The sequence below is a fragment of the Marmota marmota genome, unplaced genomic scaffold, assembly GCF_001458135.2.
Source record: "Marmota marmota marmota unplaced genomic scaffold, marMar, whole genome shotgun sequence".
In the NCBI taxonomy this organism is placed as follows: domain Eukaryota; kingdom Metazoa; phylum Chordata; class Mammalia; order Rodentia; family Sciuridae; genus Marmota; species Marmota marmota.
The window spans coordinates 16664130-16680568 of record NW_026000196.1 but is presented as its reverse complement, the minus strand read 5'-3'; the positions used below and the strand labels follow the sequence as shown (position 1 = coordinate 16680568).

General features: G+C 33.9%; 1 protein-coding gene and 1 non-coding gene across 10 annotated transcripts in view; both read right to left on the bottom strand.

Moving 5' to 3' along the window:
- Lrrc28 (leucine rich repeat containing 28) overlaps nucleotides 1-16439 on the bottom strand; it is a 135174-nt gene that overhangs the window by 57356 nt on the left and 61379 nt on the right. The gene's annotated exons all lie outside the window — the stretch shown is intronic.
- Nucleotides 10113-10238, bottom strand: LOC125612545. Its single transcript, XR_007342965.1, has one exon. It is a non-coding gene; the product is annotated as a U6atac minor spliceosomal RNA (small nuclear RNA).

The following is a 16439-nucleotide window of genomic DNA, read 5'->3' as shown; positions in this document are numbered from 1 at the left end:
AAACAGATTCATCAGCTGATGGTAGAAGCCTTACTAGCCCAAGGTGTTTAAACCTCTAAGCTGTGCAGAGATAGGAACAAATCCTAAAAAGTCAAGCTTAAAAATTACGAAAATAAGCTAAAAGAAAAAAAATACCAAGCAGAAACATTAGTGGGGAAGCACTGTGGGGAAAATGAATTTCTGATTTTTAGTCAAGAAAATTACTCAAAGAAATGAAGTAAATATCAATAATAACAATCCTCAGCAAAAAATAAATCAAAAGTCAGGAGTTGTTATATCACATCATGTAAAAATCCAGTTGAAAAAAATTACATATAATAAAACAAAAAGGTATAATCATACTCAGAAAAAATAAATAGAAACATGCTAAGCGAACCCAGATGTTAGATTTAGCAAACAATGATGTTAAAGCAGTTATTTGTTTAATAAACAAAAAGAAATACATTTAAAGAACCAAAGAAAAATATGATAATGATGATTCAAAGAGAACTTCAATAAAAGTCAGAAATTATTAAAAATGTAAATTTGAAGTTGAAAAGTACAAGTGCAAAGAAGAATTCAATAGCAGATTTGAATGGGTAGATGAAAGAATCAGTGATAGATAATGGGTATGATCCAATTAGAAAAGGCAAGGGCAAAAACTGGAGGAAAATGAACAGAGCTTCAGACATCTTCAGGACAAAACAACTGTACCAACACAAGTGTGATAAGATTCCAATAAAAAGAGAACGTGGAGAAAGGGCCAGAAAAACATCAAAATAAACAGGAGCTAAATTTTGATAAAAATAATGAATATCAAGAAGCTCAATAAATAATAGGATAAGCACAAAGAATTCTACACTTCTACACATCATAATTATATTATGAAAGACAACTATAAATATAAAATCTTGAAAGAAGAGAAAAATGACTTCATCATATTCAGGGGATTGGTAAGAAAACTAAAAAAAGAAATAACATCAACAGAGGAACTGAAACCGCACACTAAAAACATTTATCTATCATCAAAGAAGGTAATAACGGGCACAAAAAGATATAAAATAAGTAGAGGGGCTGGGGTTGTGGCTCAGTGGTAGACTGCTCGCCTAGCACATTCAAGGCCCTGGGTTCAGTCCTCAGCATCACATAAAAAATAAATAAATAAAATAAAGGTATTGTGTCCAACTACGACTAAAAAATAAATATTAAAAAAATGAAATATGTAGAATACATATTTTATATAGAGGCACAAAAAAGTTATAAAATATGTAGAACAAATAACAAAATGGCTTGTATAAATGGAAGAAGGTATAAGACTGCATTAAAAACAATATGCTGTATCTAACACACAAAGGTTTAAAGTAAAAGAATAAAGAAAAATGCACAATTTAAATGATAACCATGAGAGAGAGTGGCAATCTACATATTAGAAAAAAAATAGACATTAGAATATGAAATACTATGAGAGAGAGAGGAATATTTCATAATAAAAAATGGTCAATATTTTGATGCCACATGCCTAATAGAAGAACCCCAAATTACATGAAGCAAAATAACAACATAATTGAAAGAAAAAGTAGACATTTCAACAATGATAGAAGATTTTACTGTGTCACTCTTAATAACTGACAGAATAATCAAATAAATAGAAATACTTATACTACACAATAAGCCAAATTGACCTAATTTGAGATCTTAGAACACTACAGCAGAAAACATATTCTTTTCTTTTTTGTGGTGCTGGGAATCAAACCTAAGGTCTTGCACATGATAAGATATATTATTTTTAAGTACACACGGTACATTCTCCAGGATAGACCATATGCTAGACTGTTAAACCAGTATCATATTGAAAAGTACTGAAATCAGACAAAATAAAATGGGATTTAAAGTAGAAACTCACAAAATAAAGAAATCTGAGAAATCCCCAAATATATGGAAATTACACAAAATGCTTCTAAGTACCCACAAGAAAACAAATTACAAGGAAAATTAGAAAATATTTTTTAAACATTTTTTATTTGTTTTAATTAGTTATACATGACAGTAGAATGCATTTATGCACTTTGATATATCATACATAGATGGGATATAATTTCTCAGTTTTCTGAGTGTACATGTTGTAGAATCACATTGGTCATGTAGTCGCGTATATACATACAATAATAATGTCTGTTTCATTCTACTATCTTTCTTATCCCCACATCCCCACCCTTTTCCTCCCATCACTTCCCTCTACCTAATCTAAGGTAATGCTATTCTTCCCTAGTGTCCCCTGCCTTATTGTGAATTAGCATCCGCATAGGAGAGAAAACATTTGGCCTTTGGTTTGTGGGATTGGCTTATTTTGCTTAGCATGATATTCTCCACTCGAAACATTTACTGGCAAATGCCATTTTACTCTTCTTTAAAGCTGAGTATATTCCATTGGGTATATTTATACCACATTTTCTTTATCCATTAATTTATTGAGAGACACCTAGGTTGGTTCCATAGTCTAGCTATTGTAAATTGAGCTGCTATAAGTATTGATGTGGCTGTGTCACTATAGTATGCTGATTTTAGGTCCTTTGGGTATAAACCAAGGAGTGGGATAGCTGGGTCAAATGGTGGTTCCATTTCCAATTTTCTGAGGAATCTCCATACTGTTTTCCATAGTGGTTGCACCAATTTGAAGTCCCACCAGCAATGTATGAATCTACCTTTTCCACCACATCCTCACCAACATTTATTGTTACCTGTATGCTTGATAATTGCTATTCTGACAGGAGTGAGATGAAATATTAGTTTTGATTTGCATTTCTCTAATTGCTAGAGATGTTGAACTCTTTTTCACATATTTGTTGATCAATTGTATTTCTTCTTCTGTGAAGTTTCTGTTTAGTTCCTTTGCCCATTTATTGATTGGGTTATTTGTTTTTTTGGTGTTAAGTTTTTGAATTCTTTATATATCCTAGATTAATGCTTTATTGAAGGTGCGTGTGGTAAAGATTTTCTCCCAATCTGTAGGCTCTCTCCTCATGTTATTGTTTCCTTTGCTGAGAAGCAGCTTTTTAATTGGAATCCATTCTATTTATTGATTCTTGATTTTACTTCTTGCACTTTAAGAATCTTATTTAAGGAAGTCAGATCCTAGGCCAATGTGGTGCAGGTTTGGGTCTATTTCTTCTTCTATTAGGTGCAAGGTCTCTGTTCTAGTGCCTAAGTCTTTCATCCACTTTGAGTTGATTTTTGTGCAGGGTGATAGATAGAGGTTTAATTTCATTTTGCTACATGTGGATTTCCAGTTTTGCCAGCACCATTTGTTGAATAGGCTATCTTTTCTCCAATGAATGTTTTTAGCACCCTTGTCTAGTATGTGATAATCATATTTATGTGGGTTTGCCTCTGTGTCCTCTATTCTGTACCATTTGTCTACAAGTCTATTCTGGTGCCAACACAAGCCGTTTTTGTTACTATAGCTCTGTAGTATAGTTTAAGTTCTGATATTGTGATGCCTCCTACTTCACTTTTCTTGCTAAGGATTGCTTTGGCTATTCTGGGCCTCTTATTTTTCCAATTAAATTTCATGACTGATTTTTCTATTTCTATGAAGAATGTCATTGTGATTTTAATAGGAATTGCATTAAATCTGTATAACGCTTTTGGTAGTATGGCCATTTTGACAATATTAATTCTGCCTATCCAGGAGCATGAGAGATCTTTCCATCTTCTAAGGTTTTCTTCAATTTCTTTAGTGTTATGTAGTTTTCAATGTAGAGGTCTTTCACTTCTTTGTTAGATTGACTCCCAGATTTGTTATTTTTTTGGAGGCTATTGTGAATGGAATAGTTTTCCTAAGTTCTTTTTCAGTGGATTCATCACTGATATATAGGAATGTGTTTGATTTATTGGTGTTGATTTTATATCCTATTAATTTGCTGACTTCATTTATTAGTTCTAGAAGTTTTCTGGTGGAATTTTTTGGATCTTCTAGATATAGAATCATGTCATTGGCAAATAGTTTGAGTTCTTCTTTACCTATTTGTATCCCTTTATTTCATTTCTTTCTTTCTCTCTCTCTCTTTTTGTCTAATTGCTCTGGCTACAGTTTCAAGGATGATGCTGAATAGAAGTGGTGAAAGAGGACATCCTTACCCTGTTCCAGTTTTTAGCAGGGATGCTTCCAATTTTTCTCCATTTAGAATGATGCTGGCCTTGGGTTTAGCATATGATATCTTTTTCCTACTATCCATAGTTTTTCTAGTGTTTCTAACATGAAGGTGTGCTGTATTTTGTCAAATGCTTTTCCTGCATCTACTGAGATGATCATGTGAGTCATGTTTTTAAGTCTATTAATATGATGAATTACATTTATTGATTTTTGTATGCTGAACCAACCCTACATCCCTGGGATGAATCCCAATTGAACATGGTGCACTATCTTTTTAATGTTTTGAATGCAATTTGACAGAATTTTATTGAAAAATTTTACATCTATGTTCATCAGGGATATGGGTCTGAAGTTTTCTTTCCTTGATGTGTCTGGTTTTTGTATCAGATAGTAGCTTCAAAGAATGAGTTTGGAAGGGTTCCCTCCTTTTCTATTTCATGGAATACTTTGAGGAACATTGGTGTTAATTCTTCTTTGAAACTCTTGTAGAACTTTGCTGAGAATCCATTTGGTCCTGGGGTTTTCTTGGTTGGTAGGTTTTTGTTTGTTTGTTTGTTTTTTTAAAGAGAGAGGAGAGAGAGAGAGAAAGAGAGAGAATTTTTTTAATATTTGTTTTTTTGGTGGACGCAACATCTTTGTTTGTATGTGGTGCTGAGGATTGAACCCAGGCCGCACGCATGACAGGCGAGGGCGCTACCGCTTGAGCCACATCCCCAGCCCGGTTGGTAGGCTTTGATGGCGTTTTCTATTTCACTACTTGAAATTGGTCTGTTTAAATCATGTATGACCTCCTCATTCAGTTTAGGTAGGTCACGTGTCTCTAGAAATTTGTCAATGTCTTTAATATTTTCTATTTTATTAGAGTATAAATTTCAAAATAGTTTCTAATTATCTTCTGTATTTCAGACGTGTCTGTTGTGATATTTCCTTCTTCATCTTTTATTTTAGTAATTTGAGTTTTCTCTTTTTTAAACCCTTCATTAGCATGGCCAGGTATTTATATATTTTATTTATTTTTTCAAAGAACCAACTTTTTGTTTTGTCAATTTTTTCAATTGTCTCTTTTGTTTCAATTTCATTGATTTCAGCTCTGATTTTAATTATTTCCTGTTTTCTACTGCTTTTAATATTGATTTGTTCTTATTTTTCTAGGCCTTTGAGATGTACCTCTGTTCTCTCATCCACTATTTGAAACTTTAAACCATTTTAACAAATATTCTGTTAGTACTATAAGAAAGTTATTGAACTCATCATTTTGGTTTAATGAGAGACAGCAGTAGATGCCTTAGTGGGAGCTATTAGGTTTAAGGTTATATATTGTGTACACTGAGTGCTGTTGATATTGGTCTCACCAGTAAAGGTGAAGCACTGGAAATCTTCAGGGACACTATAGGTCTACAGGGTAGAATTTATCCTGCATTAGATCCATATTTTTAGATGGGAAAACACACTAACAACATGAAAAAACAAGGTAATAAAGCACCCCAAACAAACCAAGATGCTTCAACAACAGAAGTCACTGATAACACTGAAGAAGAATGTCCAAGAAGGACTTCAGATTGTATATAGTTAAGCTGATATGTGAAGTAAAGGATAGTATAAGGAGTGAAATAAAAAAATACAGGAAGTGAAAGAAAACTTCAATAAAGAGTTAGAGATTGTGGGGGAAAAAACAAGCAGAAATCTTCAAAATGAAGGAATCAGTAAGCCAAATTATAAATTCAATAGAAAGCATCACTAACAGACTAGACCACTTGGAAGATGGAACCTCAGACAATGAAGACAAAATATATAATCTTGAAAGTAGAGTTGAACATGCGGAGAAGATGGTAAACCATGAACAGAAATCCAAGAACGGGATCACATCAAAATCTCTGGGACACTATGAAGACAGTACTAAGAGGAAATATTTTTAACCAAATGACAACAGTCAACACAGAGTATCAAAACTGATGGACTGCAAGGATATGTTGAATGGGATAATGACAACTTAAATGCCTATATTAGGGAAGAAAATTCTCAAATCCATTTCCTGAGCTTCCACTTTGAGAAAGGAGAGAAGGAGGTAAAAACTAAACCCAAAGTAATAAGAAGAAAGGAAATAATAAAAATTACAGTAGGGAATAATGAAATAGAAATCAGAAATGTGATAGAAAAAAATCAATAAAAACCAAGTTAGTTCCTTTTAAAAAGATAAAATTGGCAAACCATTAGCTACACTAATCTAAATAAATAATAAAAAAAGAACATAAATTGCCAATATTGGGGACAAAAGATGGGGCATCACTATTAACTTTGTGGACACTAAAAAGATTATAAGGGACACTACCAACAAATTTGTTCCAACAAGTTAGCAACTTAGATGAAATGAGCATATTTTGCAAAAGACACAAATTACCATACCTAATTCAAGAAGTCATTAAAAGTGTGAATAGATTTATCATATGTAAGAAAGCTGAATTAGTTAATTTAATTTTTTCCATAAAGTAAAGTCCAGGTCCAGGTGGCTTTTCTATTCTACTAAATATTTATCTCCTAAGAAATATTTAAAGAAAAAATAGGGCTGGGGATGTGGCTCAAGCGGTAGCGCGCTCGCCTGGCATGCGTGTGGCCCGGGTTCGATCCTCAGCACCACATACAAACAAAGATGTTGTGTCCGCCGAAAACTAAAAAAGAAATATCAAAAAGATCTCTCTCTCTCTCTCTCTCTCTCAAAAAAAAGAAAAAATAATTCTTTACAAACTTCTTTAGAAAACAGGAGAAAATACTTCCTCATTTTATGAAACCATTGTTACCCTAAAACTAAAGTTAGCCAAAAACATCATAAATCTACAGATTCATATCCCTTGTGAATATAAATGCAAAAATGCTAAACAAAATCTGAGCAAACAAAAACTAACAACATGTAAAAATAATTATACATCATGAACATGTAAAACTGATGCCAGGAATATAAGGCTGATTTAACACTTGAAAAATTAATCAATACAATACATATGCTCATAGAATAAGGCAGAAACTGTACACTCATTTCAATAGACAGGTAACTTCTTTAACCCTCCACAGGGAACCTACAAAACATCCAAAGTTAAAGATCGAATTTAGTGGCAAGAGACTAAAGAGAAGGAACAAGCAAAGAAGCCAACTCTCTCTGTTACTAGTAACTCCATGAACTGGAGGTTCTAGCAAATGCATTAAGGTAAAAAACAAAAAGTGTCAAAAATGAAAAAGTAGTAGTAAAGCATTCTTTATTCATAGTAGACATGACCCTTAGTAGAAAACTCTAAGGGATCCACAAAAACTACTAGCTAGGACTAATAAGTGTAATAGGGTCACTAGATAAAAGATCAATATTTAAAAAAAATAGTTGCTTTGGGGGATAAATAAAAAATGAAGAGGGAATTTCATCAAAACAGAGGAAAGATCAGTAGAGTAGACAAAAGGGATTGAGGAGGAGGACAAGGGCCAGGCAAAGGGAAGAAGAGTGGAATGAATGTGCGTGCATGGATGTGGCACAATGGATCCCAGCATCAGGTGTATCCACAGGGCCTGATTAAAAAAGAAAAAAAGTACACTGTAAATGGATTAAAGAGGGATCAGTGGAGTAGAGAGAGGGGAGCAGTAGGGAAAGGGAGTGCTGGAGACTGAACTGGAGCAGGTTGTACTCCATGCTTTTATTATAAAAATCAGGGTGTATCCTTGTGTAGTAAATAACAGAAAGAAAGAAGGAAGGAAGGAAGGAAGGGAGGATGGAAGGAAATGTATACGCAACTTACAATAAATGCTAAAAAATTTAAAAATCAGTTGTTTTCTATATACCAGGAAAAAATATGCCAAAATGAAATTAATAATCCTACTCAGAATAGCCTCAAAAATGAAAAGTGTAGAATAAACTGAACAAAAGAAATATAAACTTTAAAAATTTTATTAATTTATTTGTTATACATAAGAACACAATGCACTTCAATTCATAGTACACATATGGAGCACAATTTTTCATAACTCTGGTTGTACACAGAGTCACACCACTCCCATCTTCATATATGTACCTAGGGTAATGATGTCCATCTTATTCCACCATCTTTCGTACCCTCATGCCCCATCCCTTTTCCTCCCTCCCCTTTGCCCAATCAAAGTTCCTCCATTTTTCCCATGCCTCCCCCACCATTATGGATCAGCATCAACTTACCAGAGAGAAAATTCAGCCTTTGGTTTTAGGGATTTGCTTATTTCGCTTAGCATGATATTCTCCAACTCTATCTATTTACCTGTAATGCCATAATTTTATTCTCTTTTAATGCTGAGTAATATTCCATAGAGTATATATACCACAGTTTCTTTATCCATTCATCTATTGAAGGGCACAGTTTAGCTATTATGAATTGAGCTGCTAAAAACATTGATTTGGCATTGTCACTGTAGTATGATGGTTTTAAGTCCTTTGGGTATAGACGGAAGAGTGGGATAGCTGGGTCAAACGGTGGTTCCATTCCAAGTTTTCTAAGGAATCTCCATACTGCTTTCCACGTTGGTTATACCAATTTGCAGTCCCACCAACAATGTAAGAGTGTGCCTTTCCTTCCACATCCTTGCCAATACTTATTGTTTCTTGTATTCTTTTTAAAAAAAATATTTATTTTTTTAGTTGTAGTTGGACACAATACCTTTATTTTATTTATTTATTTTTATGTGGTGCACAGGATCGAACCCAGGGCCTTACACATGCTAGGTAAGTGCTCTACCATTGAGCCACAACCCCAGCCCTGTTGCTTGTATTCTTAACTGCCATTCTGACTGGAGTCAGATGAAATCTTAGAGTAGTTTTGATTTGCTTTTTTTTACCTTTTTTATTTTTTTATTGGTTGTTCAAAACATTACAAAGCTCTTGACATATCATATTTCATACATTAGATTCAAGTGGGTTATGAACTCCCATTTTTACCCCAAATATGGCATTATGTAAAAATGTGGATGCGTAACCGATGTGATTCTGCAATCAGTAGTTTTGATTTTCATTTCTGTAATTACTAGAGATGTTGAACCTTTTTTCATATATTTGTTGACCATTTGTATTTCTTCTTCTGAGAGGTGTCTGTGATAATATCAGGGTGTATCCTTGTGTAACCATCTAATGATGGTTAGATGCCAAGAAGTAGGTGGTAATGTTTAGCCCATTTATTGATTGGGTTATTTATTTTTTTTAATGTTAAGTTTTTTTGAGTTCTTTATATATCCTGAAGATTAGTGCTCTGTCTGATGTGCATGTGGTAAAAATTTGCTCCCATTCTCTTGCTCTCTCTTCACCTCACTGATTGTTTCTTTTGCTGAGAAGAAGCTTTTCAGTTTGGATCCTTTCCATTTATTGATGATTGATTTTATTTCTTGAGCTATAAGAGTTTTGTTAAGGAAGTCAGGGCCTAATTGGACATGATGAAGATTTGGGCCTATTTTTTCCTCTACTAGGCACAGGGTCTCTGGCCTAATCCCTAGGTCCTTGATCCACTTCAAGTTGAGTTTTACGCATGGTGAGAGGTAAGGACTTAATTTTATTTTGCTGCTTATGGATTTCTAGTTTTCCCAGCACCATTTGTTAAAGAGGCTATTCTTTTCTCCAATATAAGTTTTTGCCATCTTTATCTAGTAGGAGATAACTGTATTTATCTATTTTTGTGCCAATCCCATGCCATTTTTGTTACTATTGCTCTGTAGTACAGTTTAAGGTCTGGTATTATGATGCCTCCTGCTTCACTCTTCTTGCTAAGGATTGCTTTGGCTGTTCTATTACTTTTCCAGATGAATTTCATGATTGCTTTTTCTATTTCTATGAGTAATGTCACTGGGATTTTGATTGGAATTGTATTAAATCTGTATAGTGCTTTTGGTAGTATGGTCATATTGACAATATTAATTCTGCCTATCCAAGAGCATGAGAGATCTTTCCATTTTCTAAGGTCTTCTTTAATTTCTTTCTTGAGTGTTCTTAAAATGATGGTTAGATGCCAAGAAGTAGGTGGTAATGCCTTAACTGTACATGTGTTGTCAGGCCCAAGGGCCTCTTCCATCTTTGTCAAGGCTAGTGCTAACCTTCTCTCCTTTCATACAACACTAAATATAAAACTTATATGGTAAAAACTACAAAATATTGCTGAAAGAAACTAAAGATCTAAATAAACAGACACTTTGACCTTATGGATATGAAGACTCAATATTGTTGAGATGTCATACTGTTCAAATTGATCAACACAATCCCTTATAAAAATCTTTGGAGGCTTTTCTTAAAGTAGATATTAACAGGTTGATTTTAAGTTTTATATTTAAGATGCAGAGTATTTAGAAGAGCCAAAACAATTTTGAAAAAGATGAATAAATTTTTTTAGCAGGCAAATGGGCAAACTCTGGCATATCTATACAATCCAATAGTACTAATCAATAAAAAGGAATATGGACACATGGAAAGTAGTTGAATTTCAACCGAATCATGCCAAGCAAAAGAAGCTAGATTCAAAGGATATGTACTACACCATTCCATTTATATGATATTCTGGTAAAGGCAAAACTACTGAAATAGAAAACAGATTGCCAAGGCCTGAAGAGTGGACAAAGGTCTATATATAAGATTTATATATAAGTGGACAAAGGTTTGTACAGGAGGATCTTGGAGGGTGTGAAAATTCTTAGATATTTTGAGTGTGATGGTGGTTACATGACTGTATATCAGAAGGATGAATTTTCCTGTGTATTAAAATAAAAACAGTAACTCATTGGGCTGGGAAAGTAACCAGTGATAGAGTGCTTGTCCAGCATCACAAGGCCCCAGGTTCAATTTCTAACACTGAAAAAAACAAACCAACAAACGAACAAACAAATAAATATAAACTAAACAAAAAAAATTCCTCTAAATGTTAATTTTTTTTTTCCTGGGGATTAAACTCAGGGATGCTTAACCACAGAGCCACATTCCCAGCCCATTTAAATTTTTATTGTACTAAATTGCTTAGGTTCTTGCTAAGTAGCTGAGGCTGGCTTTAAACTTGTGATCCTCCTGCCTCAGTCTCCCGAGTTGCAGAGATTACAGGTGGGCTCCATCATGCCCAGCTACATGTATTGTTTGTTAAAGCGAAACTTTAAAAGTTTCAGATACGGATTATCTGAACATTCTAAATAAGCACAAAAGTTATTCTGGGTGCAGATTCCCATAATTTAATCAGTTATATAACTTTTTATTTCTAGTAAAGTGCCCCTTGTATTTTTCCAAAGTCTTCTTTTCAATATAATTGTGTTTCTTTTTAACAAGTATCTATAATTAATTTTTAAATTCAGCACTATAGACATCTTCAAAAATATTTATTTCTATGTCACCTTCAAATTAATGTAATAGTAACACTAGGTTATAACACTTGTTTTGGAATCCTGGTAGAATCCTACTCTTTTCAGCTGGGTCTCCTGGTCACCACACCACTTTCACCTGCCTTTCTTTCCTCCTTGTAAGTAAACATCACTTTGTATACCTCACTTCCTTAATGTCCATGGAATAATCCTAACTCCACAATTTTTGGTAGTGTTTACTTTTATGCTAAATATACAATACCTTAAAACGTTTCAGCTGCTTACATAGAGTATCCTGAAAACAAATTCATTATTGCCACATCATAATTACTTAGACTAAGCATAAAAATAGCATTAGAGTGTCAATTTGAAAAGAAAAAACAGTAAGTTTAAATCATCATTCTGTGAAGATGTACACTGAACTAACCTAAAATTTAAATGGAATGGGAAGGAAGCCACCCACGGCAAGCCAAGCCAGTGACCACAGAGTCAATAACAAGGCTTGCTATTTTCAAGCTCTGGCTTTTTCTGGTACCACTAAAAACAGCTCTAATTTAAGCTCCACAGCACTTCTGGGTAAGGGGATCATACAAAAAAATAAAAGACAATATTTCATAGCCAAATTCCATTTTTTACACAGTAAGTCTCCCTCTTTATATTTGTCTGCTTTCTCTTGATGGGGCTGTAGAAGATATATGATTTATTATGTAGAAGTAGGTTCAAATCATAATTCTGTTTACTTAAAAGCTGTGCAAATTTGAGCTAGTTATTCAATTATTTAGATCACTGGTTTGCAAACAAACAAAAAGTTTCCTTAAAAACAGGAGATATTACATAACACCTAATTCAAGAGGTTAATGATGTGATTAAATGAGATATATCATATGATCAAATTCAACAATACATGGCAAAAAATATTTCTAATTTTCAGTTCATCATAGTGTACAATATTTTAAATATAAATTTGGAATATAAATACTTTCATAACTGATGTAGTTTTTATCAGCGAAAAAACTACGAACACATATGTCTGAGAGAGAAAGGGGCTCTTGGGAGAAGACTACCTTCTTTGGTCAAACAAAAGAAATAAAAGCAACTTGGATTCAACTGAAATATAAGTCCATCTTGATGGAGGCTTAAAGGGAAAAGAACAGCATTCAGGTGTCACACACATCCTTGAGTTAACTAAAATCATCATGCAAACTTCTACACATTACTCATAACAACTGGGATCAAATCCTGCATATATTCTCAAGTAATTTTATTTTAAAGCAGAATTCATATGTCCTTAAGAAGGAGTTTAACTTGCTTCTCTGACATGAGAATTAAAGTCCTTTTAAACTGAATTATCATAGTCATGCATCACTCAACAACCAGGATACGTTCTAAGAAACTCATCACTTGGCAATTTTGTCATATGAACCCCATAAAGCATACTTACATGCACAGCCTACCACACGCCAAGGCCATATGGTATCTTCTATGGTTACTAGGTTACAAACCTATACAGTATGTCACTGCACTGAATGGTATAGGCAACTGTAAGACAATGGTTATTATATATTTTACCCAAATTATCTTAAACCATGGGGAAGTCTAGCTAAGAAAGGAAAACTCTCAAATCTTTTAAAAATATAGACTTAAAAATTCTGTTAGAAATACTAGCAAATCAAATCAAGTAAGAATGTGACAACGGCTTAAATAAGTAAATCTTGTGATGTCAGTACCACAACAATTGCTTGAAAGGTTAAAGGTAATGAAATATTTTAAAAAGTGAAATAAATATAGACAAGAAGAGACAATATCATCTCTAAGTGAAAACAATATAACTGTGGACCTAACAGAACCAGAAAAGAAAAAAGACTAGAGTAATAAAAATTTGTGAAGACAGCTAACACAAGAAATATTTAAACAACCATCTCTCTATATCACAATAACATGTTAGAAACAATAACAAAATTTCTATCCACATTATTGACTAAAACTATAGAATACCTAGAAATACATTAAGAAAAGCTCAAGACTCCTAGTAGTGAAATTATAAAACTTATTGAAAGATTTAAACAGGACCTCAAAAACAGAAAGACAGCACTGTGGATAGCAAGACTCAGTTTCATGAAAACAGCAACCTTCTAAAACTTCATATGTACATGTGACTCTACTCCAATAAGAATTCTAATTATTTTTAAATGGACAAAACTGACTTAAAAGAAATATAGTCCCCTAAAGAATAATAATTCCCTAAAAATATGAAAAATACTAAGGAGTTTCAGCAAAACAGAATGGAATTGGCATAAGAGACAAATAACGTCATTACAATAAGAGTGTAGACAGATCCAAGTACAGTAATCCTCACGCTTAGGGGGCAGAAATCAGAATTGGAAGCAGCTGCGCAGCTGGATTCTGAGGAGCAGAGAGCAAGAGAAAAGGGAAGTGATGGGAAAATTAAGGAGGCAGAAGCCAATGTAGGGGACTCCCTCCAGTTCCTGGATAGGGCCAGGTGAGAAAACTCAAAGGTTATCAGAGAGTACTGCTAGAGGCCAACAGCAGGACAGAGGTGTTCAAACAGCTCTGAAGTGCACTGAAGTCCTGGACCAGCCAGAGAAGAAAGACCTTGTTAATAACTGACATCCGACTGAGAAACCAAAAAAAGCCTCACCAGAAAAACCACATCCTAGACTGAGACCTATTCCACACCCACCTAACAAAGCCTGAAGCCAAGATTGGACAAGGGAAGGCAGAGGTTAGCAGCTAAGCCCTGCTCTGACAAAAGAATTTGAAAAACACCCTAGGTTTTCCACACTAGTATATATACTAACAAAATCAATTCTAAACAAGTTCAAGGTGATTAGGCATGACTAAACTACCTAGTAGAACCAATGCCAATAATGTGCAGAGGAAGTCAGAAGAATTTAGAGTCCTACATGTCAGTTATTGATTGATTGATGGATTGCACTGGGGATTGATCCCAGGGGTGCTTTATCACTGAGCTACATCCCAAATCCTTTCTTGAGATAGGGTCTCACTAAGTTGACTGGCCTTAAACTTGCAATCTTCCTACTTCAGTCTCCTGAGTATCTGGAATTATAGGTGTATGCCACCTGGAAGATTCTACCATTAAAAAAAAAATCAACCAAACAAAAACCCCTAAAAGCTAGACAACAAAACAAGATAATATGACTCATGGTCAGAGAAGGGAGAAAAAATTGTCAATAGAAACTGCTCTAGAAATAGACTAGGCATTCAATTTATCAAAGACTTTAAAGCAGGTATTACAAATAAATGTTAGAAATTTAAAACATTTTTAAAATTAAAGAAAATTAGTCTTGATGAATAAAGAGACGGAGTTTCAGCAGAAAAGTTGGCATTATTTTTAATGGAAATTTTAGAACTAAAATGTAAATGAAAATCAAAAATTCATTTAATGACTTTAATAGATTAGAAATGGCAGAAGGAAAAAGACAGTGAAATTCTAAAGGAACAAAGAATAAGGGAGCATCTTCCTAAAAAGAAAAGAAGGTTCAAGAGTACCTGCCTAGGAAATAATAGGAAGTAAAGAAACAGACTACCAAGAGAAGGAATTCAACAAGAAAAGTCATCACAATTTGAGGTATAAGTGACCAGAAACATCTATTCTAAAAGCTTTTAATCTAGCAGTAAGGAAAACACAGGTTAAACTAACCTAGATTTAAAACTATCACTCACTTAGCTGTATGACTTTACCCAAACTGTCTGTTCTCCCAGGCCATATTATCCACATCTGGAGCTCACAAGACAGCATTTTAGCTTTTTGCTTCTATTCTGGCCCTTTCCAATCCATTTTGCACCCAGAAGCCAAAGTGGTATTACTATAGGTCATGTCGTGTTCCTTCTTTGTCTCAAATTCTGCCCTTGCTTCCTACTCCATGTCTGTAAACAGAATTCTTGAATACCATCTTACCACCAACATTCCCCTGATCAGCCCTGGTCTGCCTCTTTCACCCACCTCACTACAATCAAGTTACCTTGTCCTCTGTCTGGTCCAATAAAATGTCAAGAGATTTCTTCCCTCAGAGCCTTTGAATCTGCTATCATCTGTCAGGAATGTTCTTTGCCTGCCTCTTAAACATGTAGACTGATTCTTTTTTTTTTTTGGTACTGGGGACTAAACTTATGGTAAGCGCATATTGTACCACTGAACTACACCCCCAGCTCAATAGATTCATTCTTGTCTTTTAGAACTTTATTATCATATTTTCACAAAGATCTTCAATGACTAAGTAGGTCCTCCATTTCTCAATTATAGCATCTATCATTTGTTTTCTTCCTTGCATTACCATAATTTATTTGGTTTATTAATTTATTTACCTGTTAAACTATACCTGTATCTCCCACTAGAAAATAAACTTTATAAAAGCAGGGTTCCTGCTCTAGTTGTCTCAGACATGATAAACATTCAGTAAATATTCTGAAATAATTAACAAATTTCTTAAACTGCCTCACTTGTTAAGTGAGCACAGACTAGAGTGGGGCTGCAAAAAATAAAAATTAAAAAAAAATCACACAATTCCGAGTAGTTGCTTAATAAAACTACAATTGTTGTGGACTTTGGAGGTGACTCACAAGTCCTGGAAAAAAGAAATATGAAATCCTAGACTGCCGGAGATTTGTTACACACTGAATATAATTTAATTTTCATCAATCTCTTAGAATTATCTCTGTGAATGCAAATGATGGGAGTATTCTATAAGAAATTGCTGGACAGAAGACCAGCTGCCCAAATGCTACATAGCCTCAGACTTTTATGTACTTTCTAATTCTTGTGTCTTATTTCCTATAGCTGATATAGTTTTAAAGAAATAAATACAATGTGTGTAACTTACAGAATAAAATAATGTAACTAAATTTCAGCAATCATTTCAGAAGCTATGTAAGCAAATAAATATTGTCCTTCAAGGTCATAAGCCAGCAAAACCAATTCAATGATTTGGTTTCATATTTT